Raw genomic sequence first — 27,993 nt, 5'->3', positions numbered from 1 at the left:
ACATTCAAGACTTCAACTGTTTCTTGCCCTCTCCTGTAGTAATTACACACAGAAAAAGGAGGGTTCTTTGGTCAGAATCGTGGCTCTGTATAAGCCTGTAATGAGTCAAAGAACCTTACAGTTAGGTTTTTTTTTTTTTTTTTTTTTTAGTTTGTTTGTTTGTTTTTGTTTTTTGTCTCTTAAAATATTCTTTATAGTACGTTAAAGGTCCAAAGTAGTATGAAAGAGTTATAGATCATAAAAGTACCATAAAGGGTAAAAGATGCAACGCAAGCCTTAAGGACCATTTTTTGGTATTCTCTAGAACCCTTTTCTGCTGTGGTTTGGACCACAGAAAACAAATCACAGGAGCAGTGTCATACAATTTCATTGTACTTCAAAATGTTTTTTTTGTTTGTTTGTTTGTTTGTTTGTTTTTTAAAATATGTGCATGTAATATTTCTGGTTTGAAGCACTACTGATGAATTCTCATAGGGTTTCTTCTTCATAGCACTAAAATGGTCCCACAATCCATACTAGAAAGCATTCAGTAGAGTGCCCATCTCCTCCAACATTATGCAGCTGTCAAGATATGCCAGTTCCACATGTTGGATATTCACCAAAAGTTAATCACCCACCGCCACACCTCCCTTTGGCCAATTGGCATGAAAACATAATCAGTTCTTCTTTTCCCCATCAACCTTTGCATGGTTCCAAGTTTCATGTAAATCTGTTCGTAACTTTTTAAGATATCCTGCAAACAACAAACAGACAAACAGAATGGGGCGAAAACATAACCCTTGTCCAACTCTTCTGGCAGAGGAAACTAGAGGAAAAGCAAAAGCTCAGCTATGTTACAAGCCAGAAAACTACCTCATGGTATTATACAGATATATTTCATAAAAAAAAAAAAAAAAAAAAAATACTTTAATTGCAATGTTATGATGGCTTCACACCTTTCAACTATTTAAATGATTTCAGTGTTGCAGACAAATTTCCACTGTTGGTAGCGCTCCTGTCATCTTGATCGTTTGGTGTAAGGAGGTCATAAAACTCAGTCCGACTCAGCCTATCTTGTCTTAACTCAGACTCATTTTTTCTCATCTTGACGTTCCAATAAAATCAAATGCGTCATATTAAAGTTTTTAGTCCTGGCTCATGCATATAGTCAAGCTCAACGACGTGCACATTGTAAACAACCAATAGGTGCACTCTCTCCAGCACCAAACAGCAGGCAGCAATTTTCTTGGGAGGCGCAAGAACGTGAAAAAGTCTCAGTGAACAAGTTTCGTGTGTGTGTGTGTGTGTGTGTGTGTTAAAGTGTTTGTTTAACATTTCTCAAGGCTCTCACCATTCGCTGGCTCTCATGTTCTGACACTATATCCATAATGACCAGAACTGCTTTTAGCAAAATCTTATAGCCTGGGACTAAAAACCCAGCGACTTCTAACACATTGTCTTTAGATGTAAGAGGGTGTCAGAGTTTAGTCTTAAAAGTCTTTTCAAAGTCGTCTTATGTATAGTGGGCATAAATGGAGATTATTAAGTATGACACTGATCCTTTGCTTTGTTTTCCTTGGTCCAAATCATAGTGGAAAAAGGTTCTAGAGAGTACCGGAAAAGGGTTCTTTAGGCTTGTGTTGCATCTTTTTTTCCGATCATTCTACTTTGGACCTTTAACATACTATGAGAACCTAAAAAAAAAAAAAAAAAAAAAAAAAAAAAAAACAACCTCCAAATGTGCAGCACAAATCCGAAGGTTCATTACAGTTCTCAACAGAACAAAACCCCCCCCTGAAGAACCCTTCTCTTTAGTGTACACCGCCGAAATGAGACATATCACTTTGCAGCTACTGTAAAGCATCGTTTGCCATCCTTTGCCCATTGTGCCAAAAGAAGAATCCCTTGCTCCGGGCGTGCAGAGAGAATGAGCTTGGCTGAAGGAAGAGACAGGGAATGAAAAAAGGAGAACGGAGAAGAAAAGATAAGGGCACAATCAAAGGCAAGGCAGGCTGCTTGACTAGGATAGAAGAGGGGCGGAGAGAAAGAGGGGAAAAAAGAAACTTCACTTCAGATTCAGGCCATGCTTAAGAAAAGCCATAACAAGTCATAATAAGATGTATGATTTTCCAGAGAGTGCTGTTTCAAGGGTAAGAAAATGTAAAAAAAAAAAAAAAAAAAAAGTAGAATGAGACACTTGTTCACGAATGAAGGGGAGAATAAAGAGAGTGGCAAAGAGGGCGAAATACCTCTATTTGTGTTTCCTTCACTGTCTTCTTCTTCCTTTCTTTTACCTTCTTGTATTAAATCCTGTCCTTTTTACTCTCTTCCTCTTCCCCGTTCTCCTCTTCCCCCTTCCCGTCCTTCCTTCTTTCTTTTCATCTCCTCCTTTTTCTTCCATTTGTTTTACTCTCCCCTCTATCCTACTATTCTTCCTTCTCCTCCACCCGTCCTTGTCTTCTACTCTTTTATTCTCTTAACTTTCCCTCTCCTCCTTTCTCCGTGGCTGTATTCTCATCTGTTGTCCATGCTCCCCTCCTCACGTCTCCTCCCCTCTCCAGCCATCTTTTCCTCTCATTTATTCCCTCTCTCTTCCTCCATTTCTCCTCTGTCATCATCTTCTTTGAGCTCGTCTGAGTTTGGGGGGGTCACAAGATCACCGCAAAATTTGGTCTTAGGAGGGATGGAGGGTGAAGGAGGGTGAAAGAGCGGAGGAATAAAAAGGCACAGATGCTGGGAACGGAAAGGTTAAGTGATGATTTGCAGCCAGCAACCAGCCAGGTTTTCAAATGAGACCTACAATATGTGAATAAGTTTAACAAATGATCTTTAATTAATGAAATGCGATACTGGACAGCAAAGGGGCCTGGTGGACAGACAGATGGGTGTGTAACTGGAGGGTAACAGGTTCAACTGAATGGGTCCTAGCTTCACTGTCCCTGTGAGAAACTGCATTCTTTTCAGCAACTATTATCAGTACTGAGGCCTTATGGCCACGTTCAGACTGCCAGCCCAAATCCGATTTTTAGCCCATCCAGATTGAAACTGGATGGCTCTTTTGTAGTACGAACAGTCACAAATCACATGAAATCCGATTTTTGCAAATCTGATCGAAACCACATTCGGGAGGTAGTTTCAGATCGCATTTGGACAGATGCGTCTGAGTCTGAACAGCTCCAAACACTCAGATCGGTTTTGACTGTCCGTGACGTCACTCTACTCTACACTATGCGCGCTGGATGACACCTCCGCGCCAACATCGTTGCTACAGCAACCTGTCAGATCGGTCAGTGATGTGGCCCAGTCTGAACAGAGTCAGATCCGATTTGGACAGTTGCTAAAAACAGTGTGGACAGTCAGCCCTAAAAATCGGATTTGAGAAGGAATCTGATTTGAATCAGATTCGCCTGCAGTCTGAACGCGGCCTATGATTGACCAGTCTATGAGCACTGACTTATCCCAGGCTTCTCCAAAAGTGGCCGTGTGGGGTGTCTCCTCTGACCCGTTGTGTATCTGCTGATGAGTTACTTGACACATGGCCTCTTTGGGTTGTGCTCTTCATTACAGATTCTGGACCGGAGCTATTAGCTCTACTGCACTGGTGTTAGTGCTGATTAAAGTTGCTGTGAGTATACAGCATTTGAGCATGACATGTGGAGCAAAAATGGTAACACATCCAGTCTTGCATCTGTATTGATATGCCTACTGTGCAACTGCATTGTAAAGGTATCCCTGTAAAGGTATGCTCATTATATGAAGCAAAATTCTCAAGAAGAATCAAAGTGTTTTCCATTTAAAAGAACTGATCAAATTGAGTGACAGTGAAATAACATTTAGTTTTAAATCAACCAAAAGTATGACAAGACTAAATTCATCGGCCACCTAATCACCGCTGAAATCAATTAAGCTCTTCATTTAGTAACATTATGGCAGATTTTCCCTCGGAGACAGCATCAATGTATACCCTGCACCTTTCACCCTCCGCCCTTTAGAAACAGCTTTGATAAGTACGTGGCAGCTAGAACAGACATTAGAAATTGATCAAAACATACATATGGCAAAAATATGACAAACGCTAATGAAAAAGATTTATGAACTTCAAATGACTAAAAATTTGATTAAAAACAAGTTCATTTATAAATAATATTTTACTTGGTGACTAAAACAATATTATATGCCTGCCAAAATGAACACTGCTGTGCTTGAGCCAACCACTGACAGACAAGGAGGGATGGAATAAAAAAAAAAAAGGTAAAAGCAATGGAAACATGGCTGTGGCTGTTCTATCATCCCTTTTTTGCTGGTCCAATATTTTCTCTAATGTCTCGCTCGCACACACACGCACAGACAGACATCTGACAGCTCCATCTGACTGACTAGCTGTTCATCACCAGTGATGTGGAGCCCAGAAAGCATCTCCGTGTCTTTATATGCAATCTGGAATGGTCTGAGGGTGTCTCAATCTTGAAACTTTAATATCCCATGTCCTCTTCCATTGAACTGTTTCTTTGCCTTTTCAATCTCTCTCTCTTTCTCTCTCTTACACACACACACACACACACACACACACACACAGAAAGACAGAAATAGCACAACGCAGGCAGACATGCAGTGAAATGAAGGAGATGAACAAGCCAACTCATAATTCCATACTGAAAAAAAAAAGACTTACAGCTCAGACTATATGTTGAAAGATTTTATAAAATATAAAAGAATTGGCCAAAGAGTATATTTGTACTTGTAGATGCCATTCATTCAAAAATGTTCTGGAAACTGGCAATGCACTTTCTTGTAAACACTTCACTTGAAGCACTCTGTGTTGGATTACAAGCAGATTACAAACTCATTAAAAGCGCAGATATGTGTTTCTTATAATAAATCACCAGAAAATTCAACTTCATTTTTATATTATAGAAACTGTACAGTTTCCCCATGAAGTATTCAACTTGCTGATGTTTTCTCACTTAATAATTTGGCTCTGATTATGGCTATACCCTCCTAATGTGGACATGACAGCCTGCAGTTCAAGTACCATTTACTTCTGGTGCACTGTTTATAAAATATTCAAAATACATACTTTTTTCTTCTAATTTTTGTATATATTGAAACACTAATTAATATGAAACACTGATTAATATGAATCTGAGACCTTCTAAGCAGAAGGTCTCAGATTCAACCCAAACAACACCCAGTGTGTCCTTGAAGGGAAAAAGGCATCTAACTGTATTTTCATACCTTTTTTTTTTTAAGATGAATGCAATGAATATTTCACAGATTACTTGTTAATGAAGCAGTGATTTTCTGTTAGTGAAATTTGAGTTTCTGTAAGTGGTGCTCTTTTCTTTTACTATTCTGCCATGGAGGCTATCTCTGTTCATGATGACTGCACAGTTCTTTCTCTATTCCATCGAAAAGGTCCTATTGCACGTTGGATGTTTAGAACGGCAAATTGTAAAAGCTTTCATGAACTGGATACAAGCTGAATCACTATTGTGTTAAATCAGTCAGCAAAGCAGTGTAGCAAAACAGAAAAAAAAAAAAAAAGGCTGAAAATATGAACACTTTTTCAGTGTGTTCCAGGAGCTGTGGTTACCCTGTCAGGCACAGAGTGAATTACTAAACTTGACTTTTTTTTTTTCCACCGTTGGGTCAGACAGGCAGATAGTTTCCATCACCGGTGGATGGCTGACCTTGTCGGAGTGCTGACTCTGACCTTGCGAGACATACAGCCTGGATCATATCACTGACAGAGCATGCACACAGATCCACACACACAGCTGATAACCCAACGCAACAACATAAAAACAAACCCACAGTAAATTGATTATTGAGTTGCTCCACTTTCTGCACAAAGACAGGAGACAAGTGGGGGAGAGAAGGAGCAAGAGGGAACGCAGAGGGCAGATTGTTTTTGCATTTGTTTGACTGTCAAGTTGGGAAGAAACGGACGGAGCAATTCTAGTCAGGGGCAAAAAAACCAAAACAAACATCCTCCATATGTGGCTGCTGCTGTGTGTGTGTCTCGAAGAACATGTGTGCATGTGTGTGTGCATGTGTGATAGTTGTGATAGGTGTGTTAGAGTGCCTGCTGTTACTTTCAGTGGTCTGATAGGGCCTCTAATCGCCTCTGATAATGGGGGACACACAGCCTGTGACTTTGCCTGGGGCAGGGATACCAGTGTGTGTGTGTGTGTGTGTGTGTGTGTGTGTGATTGACATGGGGACACAAAAACTACTGTGTATGTCTTGTGTTTTACAGAGAGAGGAAGAGAAGCATGTGTTTTACAGGCTCACAGAGGGTGTGTGTGTGTGTGTGTATGTGTCGCTCCCATTGTCCTGATTGCACCGTGACACACAGGCTTCCACAGAGACCAGATTGCTACCCCCGGAGCTCCAGATGTACAGATTTGTCGACACAAACGTGGCAACAGTTGCTGCAAGTTTCTAAATATTGAGTAAGACCAAAGTGAAACAGCTGATATAGTTCCAACATTCATCTCCTCGCATATGGCTCAAAAATCTCAAGTCGAGCACAAGAAAGTCCCCGCCGACAAAGACATCCATTCCCAATCTGCACCACGCGATACCCCAACCAACAAATGTGACGCGTTCAAAGTTTTATTCTCCAGTTTGTCTCCATTTCCCTGTGGCGTTTTGTTGCAGAGCACAACAAAGTCCTCCAATTCCCCATGGTGGGAAGATCTCCCCATGCTCAATCTGTCTGCCTGTTTGATATCGAAGATTTCACTTGTGTGTGTGTGTGCTGTGTCTTCTGCCTGCTCTACCGCTCCACCTGCTCAGGTTGTGTTAATACATGTAGGCGCCCGACAGACGCGCCTCGGTGGGGAGCTCCAGAGAGTCCGAGCGGAAACTAAGTTCCTGCAGAGAATTAAAATACCGTATTTCACCAATTAATCGCCCGGCCGCAAATAGCCGCCGGGTTCTTATAAACGCCTGGGGTCTGCACGCATTTTGCGTATTAAACGCCCACCCGAATAACCGCCGGGGCGATTATTTACATCATAATGAGGTAACCTAAAATAAGGCTATTCACCTTATTTTTGCAGAAGTAAACAGTTAGCCGCACAATAACAGTGCGGCGCTTCCGTTTTCTGTCAAAATAAGAGCGCTAGCTAACGTTAGAACAAAAGGGTGTACCGTAATATTAAATCGACAGACTGAAAATATGTTGGACAGTAGCTGTCATCACGATAATGACCTGGTGCAAAAATAAATAAAGGCCTGCAGCGAATAGCCGCCTGGTTCTTTTAAACGCCCGGGGTCCAAGTCGATTTTGCATATTAAACGCCCGGGCGATTAATTGGTGAAATACGGTATACATTTACAGTAGCGCTGCTCATTAAGGAATCAGAAGGGCTTAGCATCTGGTGCAGGGAGTTGAAGAATTCAGCACCATGGACAGCTACCTTCTCCCTTCATGCTATCTGCCTGTTCAGGCTGTGCTCACACTTTGTGCTGGGGAAAAAAGTCAGCTCATGTTTGTTCTTTATTCAGCAGTGGCTAATTAATTTAAAGGAAGTAGAAGTTATTGTGGGAATTTAAATTAAAACTCACATTTTAGCTATGTTTTTTTTTTCTTATATAATTACCTTAATCCTCTTCTTGCATGCAGAAACGTCTGCCATGACACAACAGGAGGACATTCAAATGATGATTTTAAATGATGCATTAACAATGTGCAGATAATTATGATAATCATCAGTATATTTGAACCTTGTGATTTGAATCACAAGGTAAAGGAATATATATATATATATATATATATATATATATAGTACAGATAGATAGATATAGATATACAGATCTGAATGTTGTTAATGTCTTTGCTCATCTTTTCAACAAACTGCTGCAGTCACTCCTCACCTTTTTTTCACAAGCTCATATGGTGAAGATGATGCACTGTTGCACTGACGTGTGCAGAGATTTTCAAGAACACTCCTGTGTGGACAGTGTTTTTTATTTATTTATTTATTTATTTTAAAAAAAAAAAACATAAATAAAGTTGTGTTTTTGAAAAAATCTGTCTGCATGAGGACATAGCCTTAGGCACGGCACAGAAGTTCAACTACAGTACACACTAAAGACAGCTAGCTACAGACTTTGTAACAACAACCACAGTGAAATGGAAAAAGCAGCGGCAGTGAAGTTGTCAGTAGTTTTGTCTCCTTTTCCGATGGAGAAAGCTGTGCTAGGCGAGGTGGCAGTAGTTGGTACTCCGTGTTGTTGTAGTTCGTAAGCGCTTGGACACAGTTGGACATCTGTGCTGTTAGCTGATAGCAGCTGCTGGGGCCTGCCATCATGGGAACAAACACTTTTCATTTTAAGCACAAAACTGGATTGCGGCAGTGCTTGTTCTGCAAAAAAAAGTGCAGTTGTGTGAAGGTCTCACTGAAGTTTGATGTGTTTGTGTGTATTTGTGCATCTTTGTGTGTATCTGAATGCACACCGTACTCCTCACACCTCTGACTGAGTACGGAGTCTCCATTATCGATGCGTTACCATTTAACCAGACCAGTGAAGAACTGTTGCATGTAGAGTTTTACACTGTGTTGCATCAGGTCTCCTTGCATGCACATGAAAGTGCACGCGCTCACACACACACATGCCACTCTTATATGACCTCCACACCACTCTTATTGACTTCTTCACTCAGTCTTTTATCACTTTTTGTCTTAACCTGTCTCTGATCGATTACGTCTGTCTCTCTAGCTGTCGGTCTGTCTGTCAATCTGTCGCTTCTTCTTCATCTGCCTTATGCCGCAACCGTTGCACTGGATGTTGTCGAGTTACACTTTATCCCTCGGCAAATCAGAAACACAAGTACAAATAATAAAAGTCTCATTCTCTTTGAACTCTTTTTTTTTTTTTTATCACTGTACAGTTTTCCAAAACGTCTTTTCGAGTTGAATGCCTATAGCACTTTGACAGTGCTCTTCCCCCTCTCCCTCCCCCCCGCCTTCAACTCATGTCATCTGAACCACAAAAGAGCAGCACTACCTAATGTATGCAGTATATATTCACTGCCACGCTCGGATGGGCACTTGCCGTGGGAGCGTTTACCGTACAATAGCTGCTGCAAAATGAATACAGCCTCATCTCCCATTCACAGAGACAACACACACACACGCTGCCGTGAATTCCATTAGCGTGATTTACAGTTGATCTTTAGCGGTACAGAGCTGGAGGGAGCCTTTTACTTTCTCATTTGGAGGAGCGAACGCGCCTGAAGTATCTCCTCTGTCTCTGGATAGATAGGAAGATGGATAGTCTGGTGGGCCAGGAACACAAGAGAACATCCTCCACATAGACAAACAGCAAGACAATCAGCGACACCGCAAAGACACGCCAGAATAGAAACAGACACAGAGACCACCAGACAAAGAGAGAGGCGAGGAAAGAGGAAACAATAGAGGCAACGGGTTCTCTGAGTACAGTGCAGTAGTTGCCTTCGGGTGGCTGCAAGAATCATCAAAGTAAATTTAAGACTCTTTTAGAGACCTCTTTTTGTGTATTTCTGCTTCATTGGATAGAGTGAAATAAGTAAGGGTGTGTGTGTGTGTGTGTGTGTGTGTGTGTGTGTGTGAAGCCATGGTGTTGCAGGTACATGGCAACAGCCAACTGACATGCCTGGTTACATCAAAAACAAGGTTTTTATGGCCATTTTCAATCCCAGTTTGCAACAGAATATAAACCAAACCAAATATGAAAACCAAACCTCAAAATTGCAGCAAAACAATAATGAAAAAATATGAAAAGGTTTGCACCAATAAACTGCAGCCTAAACATGTCAGAGCATGCACCAAGTGAGCTTTAAAAACCTTTACTACTGATTGTAAGACAAGAGGACTCTGGGCCAGTTTTAAATACACGCAATTTATGGTCACAATCTGCATGGAATTAATGTTAGATTTACTACGGGAACAAGGAATTATACACTCGGCACGCAGACTGCTTACTTGCAGGCTTGCATATGGAGCAGAGCTTAAAATGTGTGCGCTTGAATGGTGGAGTCCTGGAGCTTGTGCCACATGGAGCACTCAGTTAGAAAAATGAAAAAAATTCAATTATTGATTAATGAAGTGTTCATGCTCAGAGATATTTTGTAGGGACATAATGCAACTCCCCCCTAAACCCCTCTCCCGACCAAAATTAGAATTTGGGTATCAATTTCATAGAAAGTAAATGCATTAAGCGTAAAAAAGTAAAATCTTGATGAAGTTATAAAAGACATGATGTAAAAAAATAGGATTAAACGAAAAGATTGCCCTCTTTAAACACAAGCCAGTGCAAATGAAGCACATTTTTTGTAGGCGACCTAACCTTTGAGCACAACACACCGGAAAAGGCGCAGTAAATCTGCCTGGCCCTGAAGACATAAAAACACATCAGCCTGAAATCAGGAAGTGAGGCTCCAAAAAATAAAAGGGTCCTATCCCCACTAAATTGAGATGATACCAGACTTATAATATGTGGATTTTTAAGGATAAAAGGTGTGTCTCAAAGAAGATTTGCTGGGGACAAAAGGACTGCAGTGAGGCTGCTAAATGGTGAACCTTCCTAAAGATGCTCTTGATTGCACTAAGTGGTTCTGCTACAGTTCTGCTACAGTTCATTCCTGCAGAACCATTTTGCAGCGCTGCACAGAACTCTTTTTGTTAAGAGTGTAGCAGTAGGAGAGATGTAGTAATGCAGCCAACCTGCTCTCTCTGCTTATCGCAGATGGGTTCCTGACAAGGGAAAGTGTCTGCAGGAAGATACAGGATACAATCTGATTCTCCATGACTAGGAGGACTGAGGAGGCTTATCATGTACCCTCCACACTGCAGCACTGCACACTCACAGGTCCACTGTAATCTCACACACACACGTGAAATGACCACCACGTCTTAACAACACAATGGGTTAAAATGACATGAAACCGTCATGCCAAGGCGTGCACAGGCAACAAAACTTGGTTAAGGTTAGGGAAAGGTCATGGTTTGGGTTAAAATAGTCATCTTGGTGACAATAAACACACACTTATCAATAAAACGCATGGTAAAACTTAAGGTGGTGGCACATAATTTGAATCCATTCCGAGGCACCGCCATGAGATGTGTTGTTAAGATGTTGTCGTTTCACGCACTTTTGTGAAACACCTGTATTTTTGGATTGAAGCTGCAAACAGAAAATATTTGAGCAAAATATTCCAAGATTCTAAATTTTTATCGTTGTCGTGGTAGAAAAGCCTCTGAACCACAATGGGATACTAAAACTCGAAACTAAAGATCTGTGTGGAATCTGATCAAACTTCTCGTTAGCATTGTTCAAGTGAAAGGCTTCACATGCACAACCAGTGTAATATCAACCAGCTCTACAATAAATATGCAATACCAAACAAACGGCATGATTTTCATCATATCAGAAGTGGACGACACTGACTGGGCCAGTGGCCTGAAATAAAAATAATAATAATAATAAATCTAAAACAAAAACAAAAAGCGACAACAGAAAAATCTCTCTCTCTCCCTCAAACACACAAGCACACACACACACACACACACACACACACACACCCACACCCCTACAGGCCACTTTTCATCCTTTCATTTCCTCTTGACACACACACGTGCACACACACACACACACAAGGAAAAACACACATCTCATAGAGACGAAAATTAATAGGGTCTGGTTCATTTGAGTGTTGTGACCTAGGGCTATGTTCGATACAACCATACATGTTCCATTCTCACTAATGAAGGACAGGTTATTTATTTCAAGGTGAGTCAAATAATAAGAAGTATTAAAAAGCATGCTGGAACTTGAAAAAAATTACTAATTGGCATTCTTACTGAATTTTTTGGTACCTTTTCTAAGGAAAAAAAAACACTCTACACTCGAGGGAAAAGTTCATTATTTAATCAGAATGCTGCTGCCTGACCTAAATTGAAAACACTGTATTGAAAAACAGAGTGGGGTTAAAAGCAAACACCTCAATACATCTTATCAAAAGTGAACTGAGGGAGAGCCTTGCACACGTCCTCCCAACTTGTCAAGGAATGACTGAACCTTTGTGAGCAGAGGAGCTTACACTAACCCTCGCTCTTAATGCCATCCGCCAAGACTTTTCAAAGGAAATTCGGTCAAATTATCGTTTAAAACTACAGAGCGGAGGTGAAACATCATCAGTCTAAAGTGCCATTACGTGAGTCATGTTCCACTGTGAAGATTTCCTGCCTTTGAGCCACCAAAACAAAAACCTGTGAATCATCCCATTCAGCCTTTCAATTATCGGCCTGCCTTGTCATAAATGTTAAAAATCTCAATGGCTGTGGCGAAGCTCATGATAAAACAGATAACATTAACATCATATCAGCTGTACAAAGAAAAAAAAATATGGAGGATGAAGGGGCAGAGGAGGAAGTCGTCCCCTTTCTTGGAGGATCAGTCTCTCCAGATTTGGTAAGGGTTATGGTGACTATTTCTCAAACTACGACTACAAATCCAACTTATTTGAATCCCTTTAAGCCTCCCACAGTCACTCTGGTGTTTTTTCAGTCTAACAAAATCATAGTAACTTCAGTTCCATAGTTTTTCAGCCTTCAGGATCTGATACTTAAAGCCCGGTGTGGAGAAAAACCAGTGTGGGTATAAACATTTGGCAGAACAATCCAGTGTCTAGCAAATAAAGGTGCATATTAAAGGGCCAGTTCACCCATTTTGACTGGATATAAACTGGATATTTCTTCTCATCTTTACTGACTGCTGAATTTGATGATGTGTAGCACTTTTACACGCATGCGTAGCGAAATAGCGGAACGAAAGTGCGAAAAAACTCACTGGCAGAAATTTCGCCTTTAACGATTCACACCAATCAGCGATGCGAATGTACGTATTGCGAAATATGAATCCCGCATCGCGGAGAAGAGCGTTCTTGAGGACCTTGTCACTTATTGAATTGTTTACCCGTCCAAAGAGGAGATTTTGGGCACGCCCGCTTTTACAGAGCAGGGATAGAGAAGGGGAATCCCACCTGCTGATATAGGAATTAAAATTGTATCATGACCGTTAACGAACGTATTTTCGGATGTCCGTGGGACAGTTCGAGACTCTCCTGGGTCTGCTGGCACCACATCTAGAGAGACAGTGAACCAACTATCGGGATCCCATTGACCCAGAGCAGCGACTGGCTGTCTGTTTGAGGTAGGCTGTCATAATATTTTAGTGGGCAACTACTGAGGAGAGACGCTGCCTCTCGTGCAGGCGCTGACGTAATGTTGTTGTTGTTGTGAATGGACACTGGTGATTGGCTGCTGCAGTTTGTTCGCCTAGAAAAATCGAGCTTGTTGCGAAAAATAAATCTCTCGCATTTCGACTTTTCGCGTTCTGTGTGCAAGTACTGATGGCTTGTTATGAGTTTGAAAAAATACGAAATATTCGCATGAAAATAACGCCGTTGGTGTGTAAGGACCTTTACAGCATTTCTACAGCCCATAATGGTGTGATAGACAGACACACAGACAAACAGATAGATAGATCGATCGATAGATAGATAATTTCTACTAACATTTAATGTCAAAAAAATCATTACCACATTAATGTTCAGGCATTTGTGCATTTACCATCACCACGAAAAAAGCCACTAGCAGCCTCCACACTGTATTTTACACATTCGGCCACCACAAAACAGACAGATGGCGCTGTTCTTCCAGTGAAAAGGGAGCTAAAAAAAAGATTCTAGCCATGGCAGATGGTGGAGGACGTGAAAGATGTGAAAAAATCACTTCCAACATGTCTGTTCTCTTCTGTACTCTCATAGAAACCAATGAGGTAGAAGAAGAACACAAAGCAATGGGATTTATCGGAAATGTGGCCTTACAGTAATTCAACAATGTCACTGGCATGAGATAGAGGCTGCCAACTAAACAAAGAGAAGAAGACGGAGATGACAGCGAGAGCAAACTCGCCGGCGTTGTCTCAACTTACGGTAGCTCAGCGGCGAGGCGGACGAGGCTTCTGGATGTCTCTTCAGTTGTGTGTAAACCTGGAAACACACACATAAACATATTTAAATTAAGAGTTTGACGCCAAGGGTCAGGACAGCCCGGAGAAAAGGAATAACAACAGAAACACAATATGGCAGTGTGTTTGTGTGTATGTGAAAGTTGGATCTCCTCTGTGCACAGAGGGAGGGAGATTTCCAGGATCCATGTGCTTGTGTGCATTTCTTTATGTGTGTGTGTGTGTGTGTGTGTGTGTGTGTATGCGCGCAGTTGTCTATACATATGCATGGGAATGTTTTGAGAGATCTTTGTTTGAACAGCGGCAGTGTTATCCGTTTTTCTCTTCCTCACCTCTACTCCCTCTCCTTTTCTCCTCCTCCACCCTCCTTCCCCCCAATCCCCTGTTAGCAGACAGACGTTTGACTTTCAATATTTCATAATTACCCTTTAAACCTGCTTCTGTGGCTCCCAGTGAGGGAATAAAGACTCAGTGTGGCTGGATATACCTCCATCTCCCTCTCTCTTTCTCTCTCTCACTCTTTCTTTCCTCCCATTTCGGTCTCTCTGATGGGAGGCCAGTGGAACAGGGACAGTTTATCCTACAGGTAGTGGCTGCCATTGCTGCAGTTCTATGTCTCTGTGTGTGTGTGTGTGTGTGTGTGTGTGTGTGTGTGGGAAAGATGAGAAAAGAGAGAGAGAGTGGGGGCAAGAGCGAGATGAGTGTGTATTGACAGCTTATTTACTTGTCCTGTCTGTCACTGGGTCAAATCAAGTGCATCATCAGATAAAGAACAAGCACTAAATGATGAAGACCTCACACACACACACGCACACGTACACACAGAGACACCAACACACACACACACACGCTGCAAAAATTCAAAATCTTACCAAGAATATTTGTCTTATTTCTAGTCAAAATGTATCATTACACTTAAAATAAGACATGATCACCTCAGAAGTAACCTGTTTTTAGACAATTTAGAAAATTTCCTCGTTTTATTGGCAAAATTTGCCAGTGATACAAGTGAAAGTTCCTCCGTTCATTCCGCTAAATGAACCAGCTCACCTCACTGACAGATGATGCTCGACAGTGAACGCTCTTGTCGTCTGGTCTCTTTGGTAGAGAGAGACGAGGAAAACAAACACGCATGAATGTGGCAATTAATCGCGGTCAGAAAAGTTACCGACTTCATTTAAATTTACCGTGCAATTAACCGACTTATCGCATATCACGACAGGCCTAGTCTGAAGATAGTGGTTATATGAAGCTCATAATCAAGACAGTAATGGTGGCCTACATAGGGGGCGCCAACATGCTGTGATGACCTGCTGGTGCACAAAGTGAAAGCCTATGAGCAGATCATCTGCGGCGAAGCTCTGCAAAGAAGCCTTCCTTCTCACCTGGAAAATGCACCTTTGTAATAGCAAACCGCCAAAGTGCAAGCACACCTGACTTTTAAAGGGGATGGGAGATGGCACTCTGATTGGTTCACTGCATGTTACACCCAAAACACACCCGGGATTAATGAAGAGACCAAATAAAACCCTTTTGAGCTATTCGCCTGGCACAATCGGCCTTTCTTCTACCTTTAAAATAACAAAAGTGGACTTGGACATGTCCTGAATGTACTGGCGCCACGCTCTTCAGACTGTGCACTTAGATCATTAAAACAGAGTCCCTGGTGTTTAAAGCTTAAATCCAAAAATGTCAGTATGAGCCTTTGAAAAACAGTCGCAACCTACTTCAAACAAATTATATTCATGACGTTCATGAAAACAAACGATTTCTCAGCTCACCTCAAGCTTCAAACCTGCTGTCAATAAGCTAATGTGTGTAGTTTTAGGGCTGGTGCACTTGAAGTTGAAGGGTGATGGTTGGGTCCATATGGGTGGATAGACGGGTAGAGGGACAGACAGACAGATCAGTGTGAAGCCAGCCAGCCGGCCAGACAGATGGTGCTTCATGGCAAAACAGTTTCCACTAAACAGATACAGACAGCTACACCGATGGCTGGCAACCACTCTCTCTCTCTGTATCCTGTTTTCCTTTAAACCTGGGCAATTAAAATATTTCTCCCTCAATAACAGGGGAGAAAAGAGAAACATGCGGGAGATGCTACTCTCTGTGGTTAAAGCTATCGTGCCAAACCGCGTTTCCATGGTAACTGTGGACCGTGGAGGCGGTAAAGAGAAAAAAGGAAGTTGGCTCACTCCTAGGGAAAAATACATAAGACGCTGCAGGGACAGACCTCTGGGACTGTCCTCATCTGAACTATGACCAGTTGCACCTTCCCAATTGTGTGCGTGTGCGTATGCGTCAGTGTGTTTGTATGCACGAGTGTGTGTGTGTGTGCGTCTGCCCCTCAGGCATTACATACAGAGGGGTTGGCGACCCAAGGAACAACGGCGCATCAACAAACACACAGATAATCAAGCAGACCACAGCATAAAGCCTCCAGATCCCATCACACTGAGCAAACGCAAACTCCCACGGGCCTTTGCTGTTTGTGTATGTGTGTGTGTGCGTATTTGTATTACATACTGTCACATACTGTTTACAACATGTCCCTATGGAATGGCCACAGCTGCTCTATTATTTGTCCTTGACTAGAAGAAGCAAAGTAAACAAGCTGATTCTATAGCTTATTCTATGGAGACCGGTGCCAAAGAAGTCTGGGCCTCACAGCTCAAGTTGTAATCTGACACGCTTTTTGTGCAAAGAGTGACACAAATGTTCTCCTAACAGTCGGAAACCACTATGCTTGGAGCGCCTGCACTTGCCCCGATGAAGGCCTTAATGGCTGACACGCGTAGGCATGTTTTTAACGAATAGCCATGAGATATTAAAGGCTTTTAAAATCAATCTCCCTCCTGAGTGCGTCCGATTGCTTCCACACTTCCACTAACAGTATTTGCTGTGGTCTTTGCTGCTGATTATGGTTTTAATTAATATCTCTAACCGGGACTATCCATCACTCAGGCCCTCCCTGCTTCCCTTTAACACCTTAATACCTTAATAGTCTGTTCTATCAAAGCTGCACTAGGGCCAACTTCGTGCTTGGCATTCTTGAATACCGACAAGGCGCAACGTTCACAAAATTTGGACTTTGAAACCTGTGAATCCTGTAATGCGAGGCAACTTTCTCTGCGTGGACTGCTGTTGCTGCTTCACTCTTGATGGTTTTGATTCATCCACTCTCTGTGCCGATAAGTGTCAACACCATCACGAGAATTTAATTTGGGCAACCAGGGTGAATCTACAGCATCTAAGCAAGTGAGGATGGGACACCTTTTGTTGTTGCAGCTGATGAGTTGATTTTTACACTAAAATATTGTCTAGAGCAGCTTTAAAAGACCATACCAGTTATTTTGTATGTTTAGCGGAATATCTAAAAAATGTATATATTTCACTTCTAATCTCTTCCCAAAGCAAGTGGTCATATTTTAGAACTCTCATATCATGTTTCTTCCCTTTTATCCAGCCACTGGTTTCCATTCATTCCACTACGATATGAAAATGAATGTTCAGAGACTTCAAACTTTCTTCGCACCAGTACTTATCATCATTATGAGGTGAAATAGTGTCTCTTCTAGAAAATACTTCCAGAGGAAATGTTTGATTTACACAGATAATTGTCAGTTCTGTGATCTATGAATGTTGACAACTTTGTTAGCCCCAGAAGCAGAACATTGTAAGGTGGCTGTTTCAACCAAAACTTTTAACATAAAAATCAAAGGATTTTGATTATATGTTGTGAAATCTTTAGTACCACGCATGATTTGCAAAATCACGTGTTGTAATATAAAAAAATAAATAAATAAATAAAAAAAATGTGGGGAAAATGTAGTAAATGGATCCTTAACTATTGAGTTGCTGGATTATTGTGGCACCATAATGTGATGGTGCATAATGTGATGTTATGATGCCTTATAATCCCTGATGAAGTGTCTTTGTCCTCTGAACTCTGTGCCTCCCTCCTTCCCTCCCACCCTACACAACAGTATCTACGACCTTGGCATCCTGAGTTCTGGCCGTCGGCGTGGTATTTCATTCTGTTTCTTCTCTGTTCCGTTTTCGCCACCCACTGCTCACGAGTTCAGTACATCGGCATCTTACCGGGAGGAGAGATCCACAAAGCAGAGCACAGACTGTCTGAGCCTGCCTGGGCTCCATTCAAAACACCGGCCCTCAGTAGACCAGCCAGGAGCACGATGGAGACTGTAAAACACTCCACTTCACACTTGGCTTTGCAAATTTGGAAAAAAAAAAAAAATGGAAATGGAGAAAAATTATATACTTCACACTCCCCCCACTTTTCCACTCACTTCTCTGCTCTGATTTGTTAGAATGTGAAACAGCACCTTTTCCCCACTGACCAATTAAAGGGGATTCGCAGCAACCTTAAAATCCACCTGTTATCAGATCAACTGATATGTAGAATAAATAGATGCAGCTTCTGGGGTTTCTTCCTGCGGTGCACCCAGCCTTGTCACTACCTCTCTGTTCTTACAGCCGTTCCACTGTAGCTCCTTCCTGACACATCAGCTGCATTCTGGGAATGAGCGACTCAACAGTCATCAGTCACTTACACCAATCAGAAGTTGCTAAGTCACCCTAGCCTGTAGTAACAATACGCTTCCTTATTGTGAACCATGTTGAGACTAAACATTGGAGGAAAAAAATATATCACATTGAGGGTGATGGTTTTATGTCTTTAGATGATTAATCACTGCATTCAGCGCTTTAGATTATATCGTTATGTATGGGCCAAACTGCATAAAAAACGGGGGGAAAAGTAAATTTTGGACAACCTTTTTCTGATATTGATGGACGTGGGGTTCAGGCTTTAAATGTAAAGCCTCAAGCTAGAGGAAGTGTATGTATCAATGTTCATTTTCTATAATTACGGCCAATTTGAGCCAACTTGAGTGAAAACCTCACCTGCAGCAGCGCAGTTTTAAATTTTAAAGCCTACCAGGGCATATAATGCAAAATGTGCATCAATGTAATATGAGTAGGGGAGCATTACACTTCCAGAAATCACTAGGTCATTATTAACTGACAGCTACATGTGCTTTATTTGAAAACAAGCATGTAATTGGTGCTAGGATACAGCCCATTTGGCTCTGTGAAACCAAATACCAAATTGGCCAAGCCGGGAATCAGAATCCAACACGCCCACATGAAAGTCTAACAGAAGAGCTAAAATAAATAAATCAATAAATCAATAAATAAATAAATACATGTAAAAATAAATAAATAAATAAATAACAAAACCCAACCAGTGAGCTCAGCACCGATGTTGTTGGCTGAGACATGTACAGCAATCGCACATCCTGCGGCTATATGTGCACAGTGGGACTTTTTGAATTGTTTGGGCCCGACAGAGTGACCCTACCAACAGAGTGTCTTGTACAATCTGCTGGTTACAGCCAAAGACAAGCAGACATTTGGCATTACAAGGCAGCAGAGCGGTCCAGTGGTCAGAGAGACAGTTTATTAGGTTCAGTGCCTGCAAAATCCTCCAGTCATTGAGTAAGACACTTGATCCAAACATTCCCGTTTCTTTTAAAGCAAACAAAGGTGTCAGGTTGCTGAAGCACCAACAATCAGTGTTAGACTGGTGTTTTGAAATGATATTGGCCTTTTAGTAATATCTCTGATCTGAGTGGAAATGATGCAGTTTTAGTCATAAAAACTGGTTGCTAATGGGAGGTGACACCACCAAAAAACAGCTATTGGCAATGCACACATGAAGACGTGATTTACATCACAACAGTGCAAGAATGTATGAGGTGGATTTTCTCTTTAACTTGAATTGGATCCATTTTGACATGAGAATCTATTCCACATGGGTTTGTGTTATAATCTGGATTTAAATAAAGAGTTTTAGAGGCCTATTATAGTTAAATGCTGCTTCAAACTTGAGCCCTACCAAGAAGAAAATTCATGGGGGCACCATTCAACAATGAAGTCTTATTTTGGGGAGATTCTCTGCCAAATTTTAAAGATACCGAACACTGACACAAATGGTGCTTTTCCACTAGTACCTTCTCGACTTGACTCTACTCGGTTTGTAAGCTTCTCCATTACGTGGTAGTACCTGGTACCGGGTACTATTTTAGCACCTACTTGGCCAGGGTTCCAAGCGAGCTGAGTCGAGCCGAAATGTGACGTAAACGCTGTGCAGGCCACTGATTGGACAGGGAGTGACGACACATGAGAGTGACTTCTACACGCAAACCAAACCCGGCATTTTTAAAAGAAAACGGCAACAGCGACCGTGCGCATTGATCATCGCTGAAGTTGGCAAAGTCGGAAAATGGCAAGCAAACCGGTCCCGTGGTCAAATGAAGAGGTGGAGACTTTTCTGTGCTTGGTGGCGGCCCAAAGAATCCAGAGGGAGCTGGACGGTGCGCCGCCTTGCTATGACGACTCCACCAACGGCGAGGTGGTACTCAATTGTAATGGAAAACCACCGAAACCGAGGCGAGCCGAGTAAGTACTAGTGGAAAAGCGCCAAAAGTGGCAGAAGCCTCGATCCAAAAACATTACCATCGGCCTTCAAAAACCCATATGCATCTAACCCTACTGAGAGCAACCCTTCACTAAACCAGAGGGCGGCAGCCTCAAATCAACCCCACTCTGTGGATATACTATCAGAAATCACCTCATATCATTAGGCTTCAAATCTCCTTGCGCAGTCAGGACGGAGCAGCCCATCAACAAACAAAGCCATGCCTAAGTGTATGGGAGCTCCTGTGAGACCAGCCTCAACCCATCCACTAGCCAACTGTCAAAGGATGATTTATTGAAATATTACCCGGACCAAATTAACAAACGGGGCCGGTCCCATTCCCAGTCTCCGGCTGCTTGTGAATAACAAACACACTGGGGGAATCCATGCAGACCGCCGCCCTGACACAACTCTTATGGATATTAATATTTTCTTTCCCTGTCATTGGTTATTTATTTACCGCCGTTCCAACCCACTCTCCCAGCGGTATTGAGACAATCCATCCTGTCAGATTTACCCTGTTAAACAGGAACGCGGGTAGGGAGGGTATACATGCCCGCGTGTGTGCATCCTTGTGTTTGAGTGCTTGCACATTTTGCATTTTGAAAGTGCTTGTACATCACACATGTGCGTGTCTGCATTTTTGTGTGTACGTGCATGTGTTTAGGTGTGTGCGTGCATTCAGGTGTGCATGTGTGTGTGTGTGTGTGACAGCAGGAGGGGAGTGTTGTGAGAAGGTAATGAGAGCGTTGTGAGAATGTTATTAGCGGGCTGTAAGAGGCCCGCTGAGGCGTTGCAGGAGTGCCGCGCTTTGAAAACCACTCTGACAGAAGCCACTCGCGACCGGGAAGTGAAGGCAATCTCTCATCTCATCCGTCCTTCCGTCGTCTCTCCTCTCTTCTACTGTCTGTCTTTCTCATCCTCCCTCTGTTCTGCTTCATCTCCCACTTCAGTGTTTTCCCCTTCCCTTGCTTCTTTCCTTCCTTCCTCTCTCCTTGAAACTCTGTCTCCATTTTAACTGCTGTTTCACTATTTTTCTCTCCTCTCGTGACCTTCATGGTTGCATTTAAAGTTAGGGGTCAGACTGATATCATTTTGCTGATATCGTATGGGGCCACTCTGTTTGAGTGTATCTCATTAACCTCTGACATTATAGAGAAGATGCAATTTGACTGATGTCACACTGATTGTAGAATTGATTAAGACATGTCTATGGAAAGCTCTAGACCTGAATTGGCTCTGATGCACCATTTTGACTCTACATGCATGAACATATTTTATTATTAACCTGACTTTTAGTGTCAGACTCTTTTTCTGAATTTTTTTTGTTATGAAAATGGTCAAATATAAAAATACTGAACTTGCGCAAAATGGCAACTTTTGGCAGCTTCAACCCAAAAATTTCAGACGTATCAGAAGTATCAGACATTAAAAACGATGCACATGCAAAGTTAAAAAGCACCAATCAAAAAGCAACATAAGTAGAAATGCACTACTTTGGATTGTTGGAACACAAATCCCGGAGCTCTGGTTCAGGTCTGTGGTAACTTCTGAGACCACAGTTATACTGACTATCGGCGTCTATATCTATATCTGTGTCTGCTTACAGAAACCCTATCAGTCAAATGCTTAAAGACATAAAGATCCTTAAAGATCCTTTACATTCTTTTAGGAAAGAAGTTTACTAGCGGCATCTGAGAATGCGGTAGAAACCAGAAATTATGAAGGGAATCATAAAAGTCGCATGCCACAGTCATATTTCCCGAGGCAGAAGAAGGGATGGGATATGTTCTTCTATGCTAACTGACATCCACATAGGCCTACCGCCTTCAAGTCAGCCCACGTCCCTCTGGGCAAGACTAATCTGTCAACTTGCTCTCTCTCTCTCTCTCTCTCTCTCTCTCTCTCTTTCTCCTGTCTCTCTTTCTGCTTCTATATAGCTCGCCCACCTCTGCCCCCCCCCCCCCCAACCCTTACCCATCCTTTTCAAATCCCAAACAGAGGGAGGAGGCGATGGCGGGCAGAGAATGACAGGGTAAAGGTCCTTTCACCTTCGCCTTCATCCACCGTGACAGGAAAAGAAAAGAGTGATGATAAGCAGCAAGTGAGAGATGGAAAGAGATGGAAAAGAGGGCGAAAAAAAAAACGGCAGACAAGCAGAAAGAAAGGCTATTAGTTTCACACCGGGCATGCATTTCGCAGAGTTGCTGCTGGATCGCAGGTAAATACGATAGCTGGGAGAGGAGTGATGACTGAGCGGACGCAGGATCGGGGTGTGAATAAAGCTGCCAGAAAGAGCTGCTCTCGGGCCGCTTCTGATGATTTTTTGATATATGTATATTTTTTCAAACAGGTTTTTGACACTGTGATACTGTCAGCTGCTCATGAAGTACATACGTGTGTATGTGCATGTTTTCTACGATGGCTTTTTCAATAATATTGATGTTAAGATTCAACCTATATGAGTTTTTTTTTTTCAGTTATTTCTTTTTAAGTAAAGCTGCTGATAGCTGATACTAAGATATTCAGTATATTTTTCTCAATTTCTCAATTCTCAAGTTTGTGATAAAGATATTATCGCAACCCAACTGATACCAGTACTGATATTTATAACATTCAATGTGTCCACACTGGTGTCAGGTCAGTCATCACACATCAGGACTTTACTCTTTCAGGGGTGGAGAAGCCTCTGAAACAGAATTTAGGCCATCATAGGAAAAGGTAAAAGGCTTTCACCAGCAGCACTAATGCCTTACCTGAGAATCTCAGCCTGGCACATTCACTGTCACCTTTTAAATCTCTTTTCAAAACACACTTTCATAAAAAAAAAAAAAAAGGCTTTTCCTTAATCTCTGTTTTATTTACAATTATTTTTATGTGCTCTGGATCTATTTGTATTATAGTTTTATTATTGTTGCTTCATGGCTGTCTCTCCATTTTATTCTGTTGGTGTGAAGACCTTTTTTTTGTAATGAGTGTTGTGCAGCACTTTTTAAAGTTAAAAAGCGCTGCACAGGTCAGATTATGTATCAGTATTTCTATTACTACTATTGGAAACTGAAATTCTGCATTGAAACCCTTGATAGTGATCATGAGAGTGAAAATAAAACATAAGGATCACCAGGGTCAGTTCAGGTTAAAGGTTTCCCACACATAACTAGTGTAGTATTGATCACATTTATGATAAACAGTTAATTACTCAAATTGCTTCATTTCTGCCATATCAGAGATGGGCCCCACTGACTCGACAGGATGCGATTTGTATTTTAAAAAAAAGCCAATATTGGCCACTTATATCAGTCTTAACCCTTTTCTCAATATCTTTATGACATTGTTATCCTCTCTGCTGCTCACGCCACGTGTGTGTGTGTGTGTGTGTGTGTGTGTGTGAGAGAGAGAGAGAGATCTGCCATAGGGCTCTGTACACAACTTAGCTCATGCATGCTGATATGTGTGTGTGTGTGACAGTTCAACCTCAACTGGAAAACTTCCAGAGAGAGAGAGAGAGAGAGAGAGAGAAGGAGAACGAAACAGAGGCGGACAGAAAAAGACTTTTAATGGGGTCCTTCAAATTGAAAAGAAATCGCCCCTGGATGTGGGAATCCAATTCCCTCCAATCCAATGGGATTGGCATTGAGCAGGGTAAATAAGGATGGATTGTTTGTCCGTTAGCCCGCTGTGGCGTGAATCCACCGCTTAAATGGAAAGTGACAGATATAACCCCCCCCACAACACACACACACACTTCCCCTCTCTCTCTCTTCTCTAACTCTACTTCTCTCATCCCCTCCCTGTCTCTTCTTTCGCTCTTTTCTCACAGGTTCTCTCTCCGTCGCACAACTACTCCTAATGAGGAAGGTAAAGTCACCTACACACACTCACGATCCCCCCCACCCTCACCCGCCTCCACACATTTAGACAGAAGCAACACACACACACACACACACACACACACACACACGCACACAGCCTAAATCGTCTCTACAATATCTGTTGTATAACAGACAGCTCGACTTTGTTTCTCAATGGAAAAAAACACAGGGCGAGAAAAGGAGTTAACTTTTCCCTGACGTGATGCAACCCGGTGTAACCTCCTGGCCATTTCTCCGAGCGCTGAAAAACTAAAGGGCTATTTCAACAATGATGTAGACGACAAGGATCAGGCAACATAAAAAGAGACAGATCACAAGATGGGGAGGAGGGATGCGAGAAGAGGACAAGAAAAGGTTACCAGAAGGAAAGTTAAAGAAAAAGCATGGCAGCGAATAGGAAAGGGAGGATGATTTAAAAAAAAAGAAAAAAGAAAAGAGAACAAAAAGAAGCGTATCGAAAGGCAGACAGACACAAAGAGACACAAACACGCAGGTAGAGCTGCAGCTCTAATGATCTGTGACTAGGTGTCAATATCTGTGGGTGCCAGCCAGCTTCCCTGCAGGCACGTGATGCGAGAGAGTGTGTGTGTGTGTGTGTATGTGTGTGTTTGATCTGATGCATGCTTTTCAAACAAAAGTCAAGGCCGAGACAGATGTCAATACATTGAACCCAGAAACGAGCTACACATCTACCTCACGCATTCATTAACACACACACACATGCACACACACATACCTCCACTATCAACACCACGACAGCTCCGCAAATTGAATATCGCTCCGACGGCGCTTCACAGTCGCTTCCAGGAAGTGTCAAACTCACAATGACAGCGGCGTGACAACGTAACAATACAGCAGCGTCCATTAGCAGCCCTGCCACTTAGCTGAGCTTTATACCGGAGCAACACTGCACATCTAATTGTCTGTAAAATGTAATTAAACCAAACTCCCATGGGTGGTCAAGTGCATCAAGGAAATCAATTCATGCAAAGCAAATGACTCTGTGTGTGTGTGTGAGTGAGCGAGTGTGTGTGTGTGTGTGCGTCTGTGCACTACAAGCAGTAATACGTGTGTGAATGACTAATCCGAGACAGAAAGGAAAAGGATCGATGACTTAAGACCTTTTATTGCCTGGCATCTACCAGTCAGCGCTCGGTGCTCGGTCATTGAAATCCAATTATTCGCCCCGTGTCCACACCCATATCTTTAACACCGAGAAAGAGTGATATCACTTCTGGTCAGTGCTACAAAATGTCCCGCCACAAGTCGAACACACCAGAACCCTAACCTCTTTAGTTGTCCAGCAGTGCTGCAAGATTGACTGACTGCCTAACGGGATGGGAACTGCGGGTGACGGCTGCCTGATGACCCATGATAGCACCAAGTGTGTGAGGAGACCGAGAGAGAGAGAGAGAGAGAGAGAGAGAGCCACCTTGACAAAGACAGAGAGAGAGCGAGAGAGGGGCAGACGGAGAAAGAGAGAAGATGCCACATCTCGGTGGACACCATCGATTGGCCTCTCCCATAAGACACAACGATGTCAAGTCAAGTTACACCGTCTCTCTTTCTCTCTCTCCATCTGTCCACCTTCATCGCTCCTGACTTTACTCACCATCTCCCACAGTCCCCGCACCTCCTTCCCTTCCACATATCCCGAGGAATGGGACGACAGGATGATTTTGGGTTGGTTTGTTTAAAGCAAAATGGAACTTTAGTCGAGCGTCGGGCTGGATAGTTTCCTTGGTGTTATGAGGCCACTTGTCAAGATATCCTCATTAGTTGCCTCGTGCTCTCATGGGCTGCTAACTCACAATACTTTGTCGCTTCATTCACTTCCATAACAAATGCAAAACGCAAATGCAAGCAAAAGCAGATTATGTGAATATAAAAATCAACAAGTCCCGAAACCCATTTCTTGAGGAGATTAAACAGCTTTTTTTTTTTTTATTGGCATGTCCGATTTGAAAGTAGATCTGCCTGGTAGCAACTGAAGGTGACCTGACCAGGACTTGTTTTTTTTTATTTTTATTTTTATTTTTTTTTTATATTGGCATAATCCACTTTTTTTCAAGTTGGTTTATGTGCTGAAAGTGTTATCAAGTGTGGGTCCTGCTTTACTGTGGAAGTCAATGTAGAGACCGAAATGAAGTATTGTGGATTAGCTGGATAGATTAGGACATTTCTCCACCATGTGCACTCACATCACACCCAGGGAACTGGGCAACCCAACACTCTACCAAAGTTCAGTTTTGCTTTAACTCACTGGGACACCCACATCCATGATGACGATTGTTAAGGTCAGCTGCAAAGTGGGAGATATTTGAGTCGTATGTCTGGTACACACTACACGATAATCGGGCCAATTTTTGTCCTGATCTCCCCCTTCCGATCAAAGCCAGCAAAGGCCCGATTGTCTGATGTTTGCAAACGACATGGTGTCTGATTTTCCTGTGGTGTGGGGTGTGTTAACAGTGATTTTGTCCGGTCCGATCCGCTCGGAAGGCCTAGGAAGGAGAGATCGTAAATAATGATCATGTTTAACATTTGCGACTAGAAATCCTGTAGTGTGTGTGGTGCTCCGAGAGGAGCCGAGCACGCACAGTGTGTAATGTCACGTGTACCGGAACAAAAGCCAATCAAGACGCGAGCTGAGTCAGCTGACTGACCTGAGAGGAAGTAAAAACAAACAAAAAACACGGCGCCGGTGAAGAGAAAACTTCTTCCTGTTTGTCCGCCATGTTTATTTACAATGAAGTCACGTTTGACTACGCGAGATTTGGAATATTGAGCGTGAAGAACCTGATACTCTTGTGCGATCTGTCTTTTGTTATCATCAAGTGTGTGGTCTCTAAATCTGTGAAGGTTTGAAGAATCCTGTAATGTGTGCCAGCCTTTACTAGAAATTATTAGTGTTTGACTGATATGGGTTTTGTAGAGCCCATAGCCCTACTTTACCAATACCAATATATTTAGAGTGATGCTGCTGATGATCTGACCATTACATATTTGGTGTGTTCCCCAGTTTTCTTTTTGTCAAGGTGGAAAAGTCTCTGCAAAAGCATTTAGACCAAAGTCTTCAGAAACAAAAATGAATAAAATTGTCTTGGTTGAGTTAGCAGTTCCTTAAACCAGGGTGACGCCTCTCATCTTTTTTTTTTCTCCCTTTTTTTCCCCCCAGTATGCAGCTTATATTTATGATGTGGCACAAAAGTGGCATGTGCCTGTCCCCTCTACTGCACGCAAGGCCTTTCCATGTTGAGTCAAGCTTGTAGAAAGAAAACAGTCAATCAGACACAATGGGACCTGCACTCTAAAACCTGGTGCCTCAAGGCAACACCATCCCCTCTCCTTCCTGCTTTGTGTTTCCTTGAAGCTGGAATGAAAACGTTTTTTTGTGGTCCTGCAGAGTTCAGGTCTCAGCAAAGGAATTCATGAAAAACGAATTTCCACATACCGCATTTCCACACACACGTTGGTGTGCGTGCATGTGAATTTTTTTTTTTTTTTAAATCTCTTTTTTGCAGCATAAAACATATCCACAACAACAAACTGGAAATGGGGGGAATGAATGTGACTGTAGAGAAGGCAAAGGCATTTCTGCCTTTGCCTTCTCTA

Source organism: Myripristis murdjan, chromosome 19 (genome assembly GCF_902150065.1).
Source record: "Myripristis murdjan chromosome 19, fMyrMur1.1, whole genome shotgun sequence".
Taxonomy (NCBI): domain Eukaryota; kingdom Metazoa; phylum Chordata; class Actinopteri; order Holocentriformes; family Holocentridae; genus Myripristis; species Myripristis murdjan.
This window is presented reverse-complemented; position numbering follows the sequence as displayed.